Raw genomic sequence first — 13,348 nt, forward strand, 5'->3', positions numbered from 1 at the left:
GCTGATGTCATGGGATCCTGGCTGACCGCTGCAGCATCTGATGCTTATCAGGGTGTTAGCGTGCGGAGAGGATATGAAGAGGCCGAAGTGATGAGGTGAAAGTGTAGTTCCGACACCACAGCAGCTCCTCTCTTTAGAAAAAAAGAGAAAAGAATCTGCTGTCCCAGGCTCATTTGGAAAGGAGCCTAATTGAATTAGGGCAGAATGAGAACATGGAAGAAGATTTCACATGCCTTCTAAATGCCTGGAGATCTATTACTTAGTCTTGGCAGGATTCTGGGCTCTTTTAAGCTGACACTAAAACCATTGAGTACACTGAGAAATGACAGTCATTCTCTTTCCCCACCACGGAGTCCAGGTTCATCTCTCTGGCACGCAAACAGCATGTGCAGCTGTCTAGAAAAGAGCTCAATAATTAAAATGTATAGTTTTCTGTACATTTCATTTTTGTTCTTTTATGCTTCAAAGTCTGTTCTCAATGAATTCATTTATATGCATATTCTTTTTTGCAATTTTGTTTAATAAAACGTTTTTACATTTTTTTGTTTGTAGATTATGTTTACACCCTGTAAATGCACACATGTATTGGACTAACTAAATTGTGTTATATTTCATGTTTATCTATTAACGTTTGATTTTATCCTACAAAACATTAAGTAGGTTTTGGTCGGTCAACTACTGCAGTGCTTGTTCACAGGGGCCGATGTGATGCTCACTGCACTTTTACAATAAAAAATTAAATTAAGTGAAGATTGTTAATTTGTCTATAAAACAGAGAAAAGATCTAAATTCAGGTATGATGTAGGTATGATGCGACAACAGGTATAAACGAGGAACCAGTGCTTGCAAATGGTTCCTAGGTACGTATCGAATATGCACCAACAGGCATCGGGGGAATACATGTGCTACCTTGACTGCAGTCTGAAATGAACAGGTGTGATGCGAATTTGTGACAATCGACGTCAAGGGGTTAAGACAGTGCAGTGCAGTACTTGTTCAAAATCATTTCACATTGGTTTCATTAAATCCAAAAATCCAAAAGACAATATAAATCCACATGAAGGGAGGCACAAGAGACACTGGAGAATATTTGGAGAAAAACACTAAATCAGCAGTGAACTGGCCCAGAGTGAAGGGAGTAAACCCTCATTACCCATGCAGTATATATACTGACCCATTTCCTCCTGTTCCCTGTCAAATCGTCATATGTGTTCTTTCCTAGGTGTTCCAGCCATTTCATCTGCCTGCCTGTTACCTGACAGATTTATTTTCTGCCTATACCCTGGACTGCTGCCTTTTTGCCTACCCATTTCTTTGTTGGCCTGCCCGGTTTCCTGACTCCTGTCTGTTTTTTGGACACCAGGTAAAGATAAACTTTTATATTTATCTGCTTGCTCTTTCAGTCTTGCTTTTGGGTCCAAACCTATTTTTTTGAGCCATGATCAGACCAAAAACGGAGTGAGCAGACACTTACCTGCCCTGCCTGACATTTTCTTAGCAGGTGTTTGAGATGAGGGAAGTTTTTGTAAATGAGGAGCCAGGCAGCCAAGTCTCATCAGGCCTGTCCATGAGCCTTCAATTGACCAGTTGAGGAGCCACACTGTCTAGCAACATTTCACTGGGTCTTGTCTTGCCATTTTTAAGGGGTGACCCCATGGAATCAGCTTCTTCTTATAGCTTGCTTGCTGCAGTCTTGTTGTTGTGTGATGTGGTGCCATAAAGTATTACGCTGTTCTCGTGATAGATTTCCTGCCCGGGATTCCAATGCTAGAGATGCCATTCTCCCTATTACAGTATACCATCAAAATTATTTTTAAGCTGTAATTTTAGGATGAAATTACAGCAAAATTTTGCTTTAAGAAGAGATTTAAAAGAGGATACTGAGGTTGCCTGCCTGAGATCCCCAGCAGGGAGTTCCACAGCCAAGGGCCTGGACAGCAAAGGCCTGGTCAGCTTAATAACCTTAATAAAACCAACTCAAAAATCAGCTTATAATTCGTCTTGCTGCTGAAGAAATGTGTTGTAATGTTGTACTCGCCACCTTGGAGCTGACATCTCTGACAGACAGCTTTGTCTTTGCTCAGCTCTTTGCACTGCAGTCTGGTTCATGCCATCTCTGGGCCTCCTGCTGCACCAATCCTGTTTGCCCTGTCCTCTCCAGCAGTGGGGCTCGCTGGCCTGTTTGTTTTAATCAGCACTATGTTTGCCAAAGAGCTTACCTCAGGAGATAGGAGTCCTTGTGTGTTCTCCTCTGATACAGAGAAGACGAGGCCAAGTGGAGGGCTGGTGAGTGAGGGCACAACTGTATGCCTTAAATACATATTTTCTCCCTTATTTTCAAGATTTTGTATCAACTTTACTTTAAGGTTAAAGTTTTTTTTTTTCAGGGGGGTTTGATAAGTAGCAATAAATCAACAATTGCTTTGCCAGGTACTGAACTTTTGTGGCTTTTCAACTCTGTAATCTATTTAGGAACAAACCTTATCCAAGGTACTGTGTACAGCTCAGTGAGGGCGGATGGTACTATAGGTGAACAATGGAGAGAAAAAAGACCAAAGAAAGCTATATTTTCTATTGGGACTGTTGTGTGGTCTAAGGATGTGTCTATATTTGTGCTGAGCAACGATTAAACAATTAAATCGTGATTAATTGTTATGCGCAAAATTGGATAATGAATTTAAATGTACTGCTATGTGCACAAAAGTGCAATAACATGTGGTTTGCAAATACTAAACTTTTTACCAGCAGTATTCCCTTTACAAAGTAACAATAAAATATTTCTTGTAAATCTCAACTTAAACATTAATGTAATCAAATCAAATATTAAACCAAAGCTGTTGCCACTGCCAGGGCTGGCGCGGTTGTGCTCGCCTCACGCAAATGCGGCCCGCTGCCGAAGTTGAACTGTCTACAACTTTTTGTACGCAACGCGCAGCACAAATCACTTAAACAGAGACTGATCCTTGCTGTTTGTGAGTTTTACTAATCAGCATGCAGTGTGTGGCTACCCACTTCGCTATGGCATTTGTTCGCTTGTCTTGTTTTTGTTCATCTAGGGTACTTCTCCAACACACTGCATCCAACAAAGCCTCCCTCTGCTCATCCCAGGCGGGAGTAACTATGACTCTCTTAAGGACTGGGCTGGAGGGCATCCTGTGACCCATGGTTTTAAAAATAAAATAATAATAATAAGAAAACTGTGTTAATATGAGATAAAATAATTGTCAGCATTAATTAATTAATGTGCCAATGTGATAATAATGTGTTAACGTGCCCATCCCATAAATATATACAAAAGGAGCAGTTCCCTCATACAGTATAAGTTACTTGAGCGATTTGGTATCGCACGATAACGTTGGAGGACTCAAAAGAGACAGTACTCCTCATGACAAGTCAACAGAACTTCATGTGTAAAGCCAGTGGAGTCCCCTTTAATGCACGTATGAGGACTGTTGCATAAGCATTACAGAAAATGTGCAAGTTTTAAAATAAAAATAAATTAATAAATGAATTAAGTCCAGTTACATGAATCGTTGGCGACAGGCCCCACCCCAAATCTGCTGTTGGAGAAGGGGTTTCAGATGCTGTTAAATATTTAACAGAAAAAAACTCTCACAAAAATTCTCCTTTAATAATCTTTTTTTATCTTTATATGAAGGTATTTTGTGCACCTTCTTTTTGATGGCTCTCATTAGATGGCCGCTTTTGGCATTCACATTCTCCATGCCTCTTCTCCCTCTTCTTATTTGTTCTTCATTTCTGCAACATTCGCCAGCCCTCATTTAGCATGTCCACTCCCAGCCAGACATACCGTGTTTGGCATCACACCCTTCTGCCGGGCCCCCTCTCAATGGCATCAGCTCAGCCCACTACCCTTCCAACACCTTCTTTTGTCAGCAGCACAAAGTTGATCTATTTACCCACCATCCCACTGATCTTTTTCACAAACAACTCAAGCTAAAGGAAGGAGGGGATGCGGAGATGTCAGCCAGCCTGTCAAACAACCAACCAGCCAGCTTGCCAGCCAAACACAGCTCCTTTCCTTCAGTCAGCTGTAAAGCCCATCTGCTGGAGGCAGCATTAGATGCAATATCCAATTCAATCCTTTCCCTCAACCTTCCAGAAAGCTTTTAGCCACATTTTAGCACACAAAAGCTGCTGCTCTGGCCTTTGTAGCTTGAGCTTCTATTTAAGAAGGTGAGGGTGAGGATGCAGGGAGAAGAAATCAATAAAGTTTCCTGGCTCTCAATCTTCTTGGCCTGCAGTAGAGGTGTTTTTAGGTTGGGGGGGTGGAAGGAGGTGGGCTGTTTTGTCATTCATAAGCTTTGCTGACAAATCCTTGACATCATTTGGCGGATTGTATCGATAACTTCTTCCCCGGATAGCAGAGGACAAATCGAAATCATTTGTCTGGCTTTGTTGAGGAGTGGCGGTGGTGTTGCTGTGGGCAGCGGAGAGAGGATGACGTCCGGGAGAAAGCCGGTGCTGCCAGCCTCAGCCGTGACATTGGCAGCTGAAGGCATTTGTACCGCAGAGAAGTTCAAAGGTCACTGCGAGACAAACAGCTTGTGCTTTCTTAGCAATTCTTAGTGTTGACAGAGGCCAGACAGCTGCTGCTCTTCACAGATGAACTTCCAGTAGAAAGATGCAGATCAGTATTCTTTCAAGAGACTTCCTTGTGGATCTGTTAACACTGTGACACTGATCACAACATCTGAAAATCAACAAAAGCTTGAGGCAAACCAGAAAAAATGACATCAACACGACTGATATCCATTTTAATCCTAAAATACATACAGATATGCACTAACACACACCCCAAAAACACATTTATCTCTTATAAATATGCCCACTCACACAGATCTGTATTCATGTATTCTTAGTGGGGGCTGTTCCAGAGGGGAGAAAAGAACTTGCTTTTCCTGCCTGCTGTTTTGACAGTTGTGGGCTTGAGCGTCGAATGGCAAATCTCTTAATCTTCCCTTATTAATAAGGAAAACATGAGACTGTCTGATATTTCTACACACATTCCCATCTTCACCGAAACGAATGGAAAACGAAATAGCAAAATACAACAGAGGTATTAGCATTACGCAATTTCAAAAAAAGGATTGTGACAATACAATGCTACTCCGGTGACACTTGGATCCAAATTGGTGTGAGCTTTGGTGTTAGGCTTGGAAACTGTGCGTCTGGGCTTTCTGCATTGGGAACAGGAATGAGACAGTGCTAATCACAGCATCTGTGGCTGGGTTCTATTTGGGTGTATCAAAGTGGCAGACTAACTCAATTAGTTGGATTCATGTTTGAGAGCTGCAAAAGGTCAAAAATGTAGGTTTGAAAGGTCTGTCTGGACAATGCCCTACCGACCTTCATCTTTTCATCTATTTATTTATATTTTTTGGCTTTCTCTTGTATCACCAGCCCCAATTTAAACACTACAGCGTCTCCAGAGCTTTTTAAAAAATCCAGGTCAGGCATCATAGTGCTATGAGGGGGACGCCCCGATGTTTGCTATGCTTTCTTCAAAGCCTGAGGAAACATACAAAAAAACCAGGTCCTATCCGCTCCTCCCATCATTTCCATTCACGGATCTTGTGCGTGTCTGATTTCAAATTCAAGTGCCTAATCTTCTGCTATTTTTTGGCAATTTGGAGGCGGAATCTCGTACTAATACAGCTCAGAGGAGAGAGGAGCATCAGGGTGAGGGATTTGTTTAGGGATGAGGGGTAGGAAGTGGAAGGAGGGAGGGAAGGAGGGCAAAGCTTGTGGAATATGATCTGGAACAAAGCCATCACCTACAGATCTTTGGGAAGCATGTACCTGTGGGCAGATACTGGTTCATAATAAGCCACACTACCCAAGGTCAACTGTAGGAGCTGTGCTCACCTCTGTACAGTGACAGAAAGGCAACATTTTAGCATATGCAGCGGTGTTCACAAGAGAGAGAGAGAGAGAGAGAGAGAGAGGAGGGAGCGAGCCAGGAGGTGCTGCACGAATATATGCTCCTCAGTACAGCTCCTTAATCAAAATTGATTTTAAATACGCCTAGTAAAAATTTGGAAAATCAGTATGTGGCGGTCCGCGTTGATAATTATCCAAATTATAGGCTAATTATGGGAAATACTGGTTTCACTACCACCCCCCTTCACCCCAAAACAAAGCAGTCTCTCCTGACTTTTTAACTAATATCATATCCATAAGAGCAGCAAGGAGTGTATTTTTTACAAAGCATATAGCCTAGGCCTAACGTTTCTTAACGCCACCGGCTGAAATAAAAAAATAAACCAAGTAAATTGCAACTTTTAAACAGCTGTTTTACTGCACATGTAGCCTGTTTATAAGAGCAGTAACGCCACTCTCTCCTGACGAGTCCAAGCATTAGTGGCAGCAGCTGCCGGAGTTTCTTTCTGTAAGTTTCACGTCGCTGTGCTGCTTCTGCAGATGCTTCAATAAATCAGATGTAGAAATGTTTAGGGTTTTTGCTGGTCGCACAAAGTTTACAATAGACGACAATGTTCTTTGCATCTTAGACTGTGACACAATAATGGCAGTAGCTACTTACAGCTGTGGACAGAACGGCTCTCTCCCTTGTTCTGCATTCTTCCTTTAGTTTTTTGGCTATCAGCGGACATGAACAAGAGAAGGTCCGGTACCGCTGAGCTTCCGCACAATCGTGGATTTACGTCAAGGATGGTGCAGCGTTACCTGCCTTAGTAACTAATAATAATATTATTAGTTTTAGACAAGTAATTAGTTACACTACTTAGTTACTGGGTAGTTAAAAGTAATATTATTACAGCGGGAGCGGCTGGAGGTAGAGCGGGTTGCCCGTTAATCGGAAGGTCGGCGGTTCAATCCCCGGCTCCTCCAGGTTGCATGTCGAAGTATCCTTGGGCATATCCTCTTGTGGCTGTTCTGCCAGTGTATGAATGTGTGTGAATGTTAGTTTCTGTTTGAGCACTTAAGCTGTGAATGGTGAATGCAGATGTAGTGTAACAGGGCTTTGAGTGGTCGAAAAGACTAGAAAGGCGCTATACAAATACGGAGCATTCACATTTAACGCTTTACTGCCCAACACTGCACATGAGCAATGTTGTGTCTAGATTGGTGCTCTAAATTTTCACTCCACAGTTGATTTCTTGCCTCAAAACCGCTCAAAAGTGTATTTAGTGATAAAGTAGCGTACAAAAAACGTTCTGCTGTTCGCCCTCTCCGCCTCTTTCTGCTTCTCGCATGAATGCTTCTTCTTCGTGAGTTGTCTTACAGTCAAGCAGTCATGGCAGACAGTGGAAGCGATACTGCCCCCAGCACTTCCTGTAGTGCATTGCAGTTAGAAATAAACAACCAGAAATCTTCCTAATGTGAAGATTGCTATCTCTCCCTTAAACGGCATCTATGTAACGATGCATCGATAATGAAATTGTTTTTGTAATAAAAAAGTGGAACAGCGTGCCTAAAAGCATCTTCTTCTCTAAGCTGAAATAGTTGAAAAAAATACAAACAAGGACAGCCTTGTTTGACCCAATACAGCTTCTCTGTATGAGGTCTTGATTGGCTTCTCAGTCAGTTACTCATGAATCCCATTATTTTATGTTTTTTTATGGGTTTTATCACCCATTTTTTTGTTTAAGATGGAGGCAGAATCAGGAGGAAGCTAATACTGAATTAGCATGTATTGTGTGGCTGGGATGGAGCCCAAAGAGAATGCAAAATATCTTCATACTGTACAACTTGAAACATCGAATTAATTATATAACTTAAAATATGTAATAATAATTTATTAAGCTTGTTGACGTTGGATTCAGCTTTGTTGCTTGGATTGACCAGCTGCCCCTGTTTTGTACCGTCCTTCCTTAAAGGCATTTATGGTCATGCACTGTACCCAAGAGATTAAGTAGCTATGTGAAGTATGAAAAAAGGGAAATTGAGTGAGAGTTTAAGCCTTCCCTACTTTCATAACTCCACAAAGCTGGCCACATGTGAATCATGTACCTGAGTTTAACAGAAAGAAAGCACTGAGAATAATATCCTGCCCTTCTGGAATAGAAGGAAACCTTCTAGGTAGTTTTCAGGTAATGTCAGAAACAGCTGTCATCTAATTGGTAGCTCATTAAAAGGTCATGACAAACAAGGTCAAAGGCAAAACTAATTCAACTTTGAGTGTAGTGGTAAGCTGTATAATTCTTCTGTACGGTGGTGCTGATATGAGGTTTGACATTTTTGCTCTTTCACAGCTCATGAATGTACAGTAACTCTGTTACTTATCATGGGGACATGGATAACATATCTTTATGGGTGGGCATGGCAAATAAGTCTCTTGCAAGGATATCATATGTCAGATTCTGAGACAAAGTGGTCTTGCCAAATCCTCCACCCAATGAGATGTCATTGATAGTATGCATTCCATTCAGGTTATGAGAACGTCATACTGAGGTGTTGTTCATATCAGAGCTCACCCATTGCTATGTCCAGCATTTTATCATAATAAGACTGTGACTGGCCAGTGGAGGAGAGGAGTCATGTCTTTGAGAGCCGACAAAATGGGAAAACCCTTTTATCTTCAAACATCTAGTGATCTCTTAGTGTCCATCATTTAAGGAGCATTATCCATGTGGTCAGGGAGGAGGAAAAACAATACCATAAACGCATGACTATACTTCTTGCGTTTTTTGACTATCCAAAATAGCTTGTTTCTTGCCATGTCAGACTTTGTTGCATGAATGTCATCATCATTGCTAGATCTAAGCAATTACTATAGTGAGTACAATTTTGGCAAAATGAATAGAATTCAACTCCACAAAGAAGAATATACTGGCATTTTCCATAAATAATAGTGAGGAAGTTACAATATGAGTAGCAGGGACACTGGGCAAGGTCAGAGGTATTGGGAATGGATAGAGCATGGAGCAGACTGCTCACCCTTTCCTCCCCCACCTCATTGTTGTGCCCCCTATCCTCTTGCGCATCCAACTTCAATTCCACTTCAATTTTTATCAACCTTCTGCTCGCCTCTCAAGGAGATAGGATTCAAACCCTGACACGAATTAGCCCCCCAGATTGACTTGATACTGCCACACCCAGGGGACGCTACAAGACAAAAAAAGGAGACCCACTTTTTCTCCTCCTTTCCGCTCTTTCACTTCAACCTGTTTCCTATCTCTAGTGCTCTTGCCCTTTACATCCTGTGTCCTTCCATTTCTTATCCTCTCCTCCTCCTCCTCCTTCCTCTGTTCTGTCTGCATCCCTTGCTCTGACCACTCTCCACCTCATCTTGTTTTTCTCCATGCGTGTCTCCTTGTCAGTCAGCTGTCTGAGCGACATTCTACCTCCTCTTTCAATGTGATGGACAGGTGCCGCCGGGTTCTGACGGAGTAATTTGATGGCAAAAACGGGCTGGCGTAAAAAAAAATAAAGGACAGATGGCAGTGAGGCCAAGTGATTGCATTAAGAAAAGGGAGGAGAGAGAGGGAACTGTGTGTTGAGGGATCGAGGCGAAAGAGGAGGGTATTCCATTTCTATTCATCTCCACGGCTGATAGATGGACCACAGACAGTTTCCCTTTTCTCTTTTCCTTCCTCTGACATTTTTGAGGTAGAAGTCATCTGTAGAAGCCAGAGCCGGGTCAGGGGACACACTCCAGATATAAATACCACAGAAAATCTTCACACATTATTCTACTCTACTGTGTACTGTGAATGTAGAGCTTTTTGGAGTCCTGACCGAAGTGGGAGTTAAACCCCTAACCTTTACAGTGTTAGCACTTTTGTTGACCATTTGAGCCACATCACCTCTCTTTATCCCAGTGTCAACCAGTATTATCTTAAGTGAATGACTTAATACGGTCAAAGACAACACTCACCGATTGAGATGTGTTTTATTGCAACGATGTTTAAACAATTATTAGCAATAGTACATAATTAAAATGTAACTGTTGTAAAAAGTCATGTCTGACTTTTGCACTTAAAATGTTTGCAAAATCCTTGCATTTTAAAAGTCACATTTAGATTGCATTTAATTCTACCTGGAATCTTTCCAATTAAGCCGGTTTTCATGGACTGGAGCCTGAGCAGGTATATCTCATTTGAATTACTTGTCTAGGCAGCCCTGAGGGTCTAGTATTATGATAACTTGTACCATAACTTCTAACTATATGTGCAAAACAACATGAGAAATATTTTCTCATCCCAAGCCATTTTATCGTTGAAAACAAGTGAATTAAGTTCAGGAAAATAATTTGTACTGTGTAAGACTGGAAAAGTCTTTAGATGCATTCAGTATAAACTGGTGCTTCTGGAGAAAAATGGTTGAAATCTTCAAACGTAAATAACAGAGCAATTTTAGCCACACGGCTCATGTTCATGAAACAATTGAAAAAACAGTTTTCACCTTTGCCTCCAGCAGGACAGATGATGTTTTTTCTTGTTTTTTTTTTAATTTAGTTTTGACAGAGATATATTTCAACCCAGCATTTCTTTATAGACAGGTCGGTGTACCAGTGGCTTTGACGTCTGTGGGGACTCCTACGCTCCTGCTTATAAAATCAAATCAACTAATCACAGCATAACTTGAGCAAAGAGAAAATAAAGAAATCCCCTGACATCATTTTGAACTAACTCTAGCATATTCAAATATTTTTATATTTGGCTTCCAGTAACAAGTTTGCAGTGCCATGGGCCTTCTTAGCATCAGTGTTTTCTGCGTACTGTCTGCTCTGTTTTCTGCTCTGCTCGTCATTTTCCCATTCCAAACTGACTTAGAGGAGACTCATCCGACTGTCGAACCATCACTACATTTTTCTGATTAGTCAACACCCATGTAACGTGGGACCACCCCATTCAGGCGTACTTGCATGACAAAACCCACAAACAAAGAACAGCCATCCCATTCATGAGAGACATCATAAATGAGTAACTCCTGTGCTCATGTGTGGCTGTCCAGCCTGCTGGTGATTCCTCACAGATAGTATTGATCTGGGACGCAGGCCTCATTCATTACATGCTGACTAGCAGCAGATGAGCTGAGGCTTATTGCTGAGCAGGGCCTTTCTCTGTGTCATCTGGAAAACCACAAGAGTATATTGTAGAAGCCATGCATAAGCAGTGTTGTGCAAGTTACTCAGAAACTGTGATATATTATTAGTTAGTTATTACTCCTTAAAAAAGTAATATTATTACTTTACTTATTACTGGGTGATAAAAGTAACTAGTTACGTAACTTATTACGTTACTATATTACGAGCGAGCGAGGAGGTGCTGCACGAATACATACTTCTCAATCACTAGCACCCCCTTCACCACCAAACAAAGCAGTCTCTCCTGAATTTTTGGGTAATATCATATTCAACAGCTGCAGCAAGGAGTGTGGTTTTTACAAAGCATATAGCCTAGGCCTAACGTTTCTTAATACAAGCGGCTAAAATAAAAAAATAAAGCAAGTAAATCCCGACTTTTACTTTTAACAGCTGTTTTACTGCACATGTAGTCTATTTATAAGAGCAGTATTAAGTAGTTACAAAACGCTACGTTAAAGCCACGTTGTAGCCTGTTTATAAGAGCAGTAACGCCACTCTCTCCCGACGAGTCCAAGCATTAGTGGCAGCAGCTGCCGGAGTTTCTTTCTGTGAGTTTCACGTCGCTGTGCTGCTTCTGCAGATGCTTCAATAAATCAGATATAGAAATGTTCGCGGTTGAAAGCTTTTTGTTGGTTTACACGAGACGACAATGTTCTTTACATCCGACTGTGACACAATAATGGCAGTAGCTACTTCCAGCTGTGGACAGAACACCTTTCTCCCTTCTTCTACTTTCTTCCTTTAGTTTTGGCTACCAGTGGACATGAACAACAAAGCCGCTGAGCTGCCGCACAGTTGTGAATTCACGTCAAGGTTGCTGCGTTCAGTAATGAGTAACGCAGCGTTACTTGCATTAGTAACTGGGAAAAGTAATATTATTACAGTAACGCGTTACTAGGAACCCAACTCTGTGCATAAGTAAATGTGAAGGTGGGCTGTATGTCTCACTCAGCATTGTTACATAACACGCAACATTCTCTCACTAAGGTCGGGACACCCAAAAATAATTATGTGATAATACACAATGATGTAGCTGGTGGTATTTTGCTGTAGAGCTGCAACAATTAGTTGATGACATCGACTATAAAAATTTGTAGAGGTGAAATTTCATTGCCGACGCATCGTTACATAGATGCCGTTTAAGGGAGAGCCAGCAATCTTCATATTAGGAACATTTCTGGTTGTTTATTTCTAACTGGGGGCAGTATCGCTTCCACTGTCTGCCATGACTGCTTGACTGTAAGACAACTCACGAAGAAGAAGCATTCATCCGAGAAGCAGAAAGAGGCGGAGAGGGCGAACAGCAGAACGTTTTTATTTAATTACTAAAAACACTTTTGAGCGGTTTTGAGGCGAGAAATCAACTGTGTAGAATTTAAATATTGGCAGTTTTACCATAGTTGATGGCGAATGAAAAGTTTTCGGGGTTGAGAAGCTACACAAGCGCCCGCGGTGATAGCGGTGCCAGTCGGCTGGCCAGTCACGCCCACAGAGCGTGGTCCCAGCAGCAACAACAGAGCTGCAGAGACAGAGGAAAGGATGGAGGAAAGTGTTTCCTATACGTTCACTTATGTTTATGAAAGGGGACTGTTGCTTTATTGTTCTAAATAGACATTGTTAGTGTACAGTTGTGGTTATAGTACTTGCTTTGAATTTGCTTTTATTTTATATAGTTCCAAAGCAAAAATCTTTGTTAAAAAGTTAAAAGTTGTAAAGATTGTATAAATCAGCGGATTATAGGAGTTGTCTACGCTGTCTTGTCTTCTTCCCTGGTTTCCCCTTGGCATCGATACTGGTGTTCATTCTGATTAGTAAACCTTGTTCACTTAATGGTGACGTTAGCTAGTTAGGCTGTGTGTTGGAGATCAGTAATTCACGATAAGATATTTAATTAGTCTGACTGTGATTGGCCTGCGATGGACTGGCGACCTGTCCAGGGTGTACCCCGCCTTTCGCCCAATGTAAGCTGGGATTGGCTCCAGCCCCCCGCGACCCTGTACGCAGGATAAGCGGTTGACGATGGATGGATGGCTGGATGGACTATGATCGTAAAACCTTTATGTAACTCTACCAGAATTGCTGAGTTTCTGAAAAGTTAGCCAGATTTCCATATAAACCTTGTTTGCATACTGTACAAAATACAAAAATACAAAAATGTTCTTTAGTTTTCTTGATCAAATGCTTCTGCAATAAGTATCTGTCAGCCTTTTGTTCCTTCCACAATCTGCTATTACCAAAACTACACAATCAACATCAACAAGTTACTAATGACTT

At 41.5% G+C, this 13,348-nt stretch overlaps 1 protein-coding gene across 4 annotated transcripts in view; it reads right to left on the reverse strand.

Annotated features, from left to right (window-relative positions):
- The window catches only part of pipox (pipecolic acid oxidase), a 1,053,392-nt gene that overhangs the window by 713,729 nt on the left and 326,315 nt on the right, over positions 1 to 13,348 (reverse strand). The gene's annotated exons all lie outside the window — the stretch shown is intronic.

This window comes from Micropterus dolomieu, linkage group LG17 (assembly GCF_021292245.1).
Source record: "Micropterus dolomieu isolate WLL.071019.BEF.003 ecotype Adirondacks linkage group LG17, ASM2129224v1, whole genome shotgun sequence".
NCBI classification, from domain to species: domain Eukaryota; kingdom Metazoa; phylum Chordata; class Actinopteri; order Centrarchiformes; family Centrarchidae; genus Micropterus; species Micropterus dolomieu.